This window comes from Chrysochloris asiatica, unplaced genomic scaffold, assembly GCF_000296735.1.
Source record: "Chrysochloris asiatica unplaced genomic scaffold, ChrAsi1.0 scaffold00275, whole genome shotgun sequence".
Lineage (NCBI taxonomy): Eukaryota > Metazoa > Chordata > Mammalia > Afrosoricida > Chrysochloridae > Chrysochloris > Chrysochloris asiatica.
Genome location: NW_006408793.1, coordinates 1312849 through 1317785, shown reverse-complemented (window position 1 = coordinate 1317785; position 4937 = coordinate 1312849).

Sequence of the window (4937 nt, the reverse complement as noted above, 5' to 3'; positions counted from 1 at the left end):
GATGGCACTTAAGAGCAACAACAAACCCTGTACAGGGTTTCCAAGGAGTGGTTGGTAAGTTTGAACCACCGGCCTTGCAGTTCAAACCAACCTTGTGATCCAGCACTTATCCTACAGCGTCAAACCAGTTTTATATACACTTCTTCTTGTTGTTAAGTGCCATGGAGTCAGTTCCGACTCATAGTGATCTTGTATAGGGTTTTTGGGAAGAGGCTGGTGGGTTTGAACCACTGACCTTACAGTTAGTATTCAAGTGCTTCTCATAATCCCCACAAGCACCCTACACAGTAGATCGTTATAATCCTTATTTGACAGAAACTGAGACAATATAAAGATTATAGGAATTTCCAAAGTCACCAAGTGGGAAAATAAAGATCTGAGGGCATGAATGTACTATTGTTCCAAATAAATACACACTATAATGCTGTAGGATACACACTGGACTGCAAGATCAGTTTGAACCACAGGGTCAGTGGTTCAAACTCACCAGCTGCTTCTTGGAAACCCTATACAGGGTCGCTATGAGTTGGAACCGACTTGATGGCAGTTGACAACAACAACAACATCATGGGCATGGCACTAATGGTAGAACGGAAAGAACAATGAACCTGGGCTCAAACAATCGGAGTTGAACCTTGCATCTTCCATTTCTCACTGTTGCCCAATCCACCAATATCTCCATTCATTATTCGTAGAAGTCAGTGCTTCTCAAATTATGGTACCTGGACCAGCCGCATCAACATCTCCTGGGAACTTAATAGCAATGCAAATTCTTGGGCCCCACCCCAGGTCCACTGAATCAGAAACTCTAGGCTTGGAGTGTTTTGACAAGCCCTGCAGGTGATTCTGTTGCACGCTAACATTTAAGAACCACTGGCCAGAGTGATTACTCCATTACCTTCTGATTCTCACATTCTGTGATTTTATCGCTGTCTGGTTTCAGTTTGCTGAATTTCAAATTGATGTGGTTTCACTATATTTAAATTCTTCGTCTCTGATTCAGAAGACAAGATACTTAATGTTGGCTCTCTGGGATGATAATTTCCTTAGTCATTAGAGCATTACGTAATTAGAAGGCAGAAAGGAGTCGTGAATCTAAATAAAACTATGTTACCTTGAATGTTTTGTGACCTCAAGCAAAAGTGTAAGATTGAATTCCACAGTCTAAGACTCAACATAATCTGAGTTCTTAATCCAATCTCATGCACCACATGGGGGCTTGTTGTTGCCAGAGGCAAATAACTTCCACTCTGTGACTAGCAGCTGGAGGAGTTGGCCTGTGGATGCTCCCATCTTCCCAGCTGTGCCAAAATCCAGACCTACCTGTCTCTTCTGAGTCAACAGGGAGGTAACCCCAAGGAGAATGTTAGATTTACCTCTTAATTTAGCCCTCCTATTGCCATAGGGCTACTTGGCAAATAAATACAACTAACTTGGAGTCAGAAGCCTGGATGCCCCACAACAGATGATTTGAAGGGCACTCATGAACACCAATTATAATTAGACCTTTGCCTCATCTCTTCAAAGAACCACCTGCTTATCAGAAATGGTCCAGAAAGACCTCTAAGTTCTTGTATCAATGAAGATGTGAATGTCTGAGGTCTCCTACTTAAGAAATCATCCTGAAAAAGCAGAACACCAGGTGATGTCATAGCAATAATTAATTAATAATTGCTATGATTGCCATTCAACAGGTACTATTCTTAAGGACATTGTCTTAAGATGATAAACTGCCAGAGTGCAAAGATCATTATCTCTGCTTTTTGTATTTCTCATGATACTTCTTTAATAAACTATTCCAGATTGACTCCAAGGTGACTGAGGTATTGCTGGTTGATTAATCCTTTTTCGGTTGTTTGCTTTTTTAAGATACAGATGGAAATGCAAACTCCATAAAGGTTACAAAATTTTCTGAAAACACCGAAACTTAGGAAAGAATAATGTGTTGAGAAAAATGATGGCCTCATAGAGAAATATAAACTTGTTAGAAACTATCGTTTAAAAGTATGTGGGGAGTCACTCTACAGAGCCAAGTAACCCTAAAACACATGTGGAATAACTCTGCTCTTTTATTTTATGAGAGTGGAAAATCGTAAACATTTATTCTAGATCATCCCAGAAACTAACAATTTTACATTTAACCATTATGAATATGAGAAGGGTTGCAAAAATTTTGCAAACCACTTCCCAGTCCAATGTTACTTTAAATGATGTGTTAGTAGAGATTTTGCATTCTTTTCTAGGCACAATTTCCCAGCTCTCGATTTCTGTATATGATGATGACCCTATAAAGAACTCAAGCTGACATTTTGGGATTTCTTCTGGACCACAGTACACAATTTCTAAAATTAGTGCTATTATTCGCTCATGAAGTCCTGCCATGGTGCTATAGGATAATGCACTGGACTGTAAGATGGTTTGAACTACAAGGTCAGTGGTTCAAACTCACCATCTGCTTCTTGGAAACCTTATACAGGGTCATTATGAGTCAGAACTGACCCGAAGGCACTTAACAACAAAAATTCTCCCTGTGGAGTCCTGGTGTAGCACTGCAGGATAATGCATTGGGCCGCCAGATCAATTTGAACTGCAAAGTCGGTGGTTCACACCCATCAGTTGTTCCTTAGAAACTCTATACAGGATCGCTATGAGTCAGAAATGACTTGACAACACTTAACAACAACAATATTCTCTCCATATTACAAATTGAGAAACTGAGGCACAAAGACACTAAAACAGGCAAAGTCATAAAAGTAGTAAGAGAAAGTCCAAGCAAACTGTCTCCTGGATGGTCAGGTCATTCTTGCTTTATTTTTTCCATGTATCACTGAAGGATACTTTTGATGGCAAGTAACAAAAAAAACCATTTTAGACTGCCTTAAACAAAGATAAGTTGATTTTTCTCCCGTGAGTAATAAGTATGTAGGTAAGAGATGGCTGGCGGGGGTTCTGCTCCTCACAATGCCCACGGTTACCCAGGCAGGCATTCTCCTTTTTGCTCATCCATCATATGAGCTCAAAGGAGCTCTGGTAGCGTAATGGTTACGAATTGGGCTGCTAACCTCAGGGACAGCAGTTCGAAACTACCAGCTGTTCCGTTGGAGAAAGATGAGGATTTCTGCTCCCGTAAAGATTTACAGCCTTGGAAACCCTGTACAGGGTCGCTATGAGTCGGAACTGACTCCACGGCACACAACAACAACAAAGATTTACAGCCTTGGAAACCTTGTACAGAGTCACTATGAGTCGGAACCGACTCCACAGCACACAACAACATCATATAAGAGTGCTTAGGCATACCATCTCAGGGTCACTGCTCTTCCCAAAATTGCCTCCCCATTCCAGGGTGGTAGAAGGGATCTAATTAAAATGTCTTCTTGGGAGACTTTACCTTTTAATTTGAGAAGTAATAGACCCAATGCCTTTCCTCTTACCTCTTAGTACCCAGAATAGTATCATATACCCACCTTCCATGAGACAGAGCAACATGAGATTATAACTGGTTTTGATCAAATATGATTCATATTTTGGACTAGAGGGGACCTGAACTCAATGTGTCTCTTTCCAGCTCCTGAATTAGACTTGCTTCGAGGGGAAGAAGAGTGAGCAGTGAGAAAGGCAATGAGACGTAAGGGCCAGTGGCCAGTGACTCCCACAATCCCCTACTTTGGAATCTTGGTTGCTCTTCATTTTTCAAGCCCTTAGGGCACAGTGGATTAAGCATTTGGCTGCTAACCAAAAGGTCATTGATTCTCACCTATCAGTTGCTCTGAGGAAGAAATATCACACCTTAGGAAACCCTGAGGAGCAGTTAAAAAATTGGAAATTGTTAGAAATGAAATGGAATGCATAAACATTGATATATTTGGTATTAGTGAGTTGAAATAGACTGGTATTGGTCATTTTGAATCTGACAACCACATGGTTTATTATGCCGGGAATGATAAATTGAAGAGGAATGGTGTTGCATTCATTCTCAAAAAGAACATATCCAGATCAGTCATAAGGTACAATGCTGTAAGTGATAGGATAATATCCATGCACCTACAGGGAAGCCCAGTTAATACCACTATTATTCAAATTTATGCACCAACCACTAAAGCCAGTGAGGATGAAATAGAAGAATTTTACCAACTTCTTCAATCTAAACTTGATCAAACATGCAATTAAGATGTATTGATCATGACTGGTGATTCGAATGCAAAGGTTGGGAACAACGAGGAAGGATCAGTAGTTGGAAAACATGGCCTTGGTGATAGACATGATGCTGGAGATTGCATGATAGAATTCTGCAAAATCAATGAATTGTTCATTTCAAATCCTTTCTTTAAACAGCATAAGAGACGATTATATACTTGGACCTCACCAGATGGAATGCACATAAATCAAATTGACTACATCTGTGGAAAGAGATGATGGAAAAGCTCTATATCATCAGTTAAAACAAGGCCAAGGGCAGATTGTGTAATAGACCACCAACTGCTCATATGAAAATTCAAATTGAAGCTGAAGAAAATGAAAACAAGTCCATGAGAGCTAAAATATGACCTTGAATATATCCCACCTGAATTTAGAGACCATCTGAATAACAGATTTGATACATTAGACACTAAAGACAAAAGACCAGATGAATTGTGGAATGACATCAAGAACATCATGCAGGAAGAAAGCAAAAAGTCATTAAGAAGACAAGAAAGAAGGAAAAGGTCAAAATGAATGTCAGAAGAGACACTGAAACTTGCTCTCCAGTGTAGAACTGCTAAAGCAAATGGAAGAAATGAGGAGGTCCAAGAGCTGAACAGAAAATTTTAAAGATCAGCTCTAGAAGACAAAGCCAAATATTACAACAAAATGCAAAGATCTGGAATCAGAAAACCAAAAAGGAAGAACATGCTCAGCATTTCTTAAGCTGACCAAACTGAAGAAAAAATTCAAGC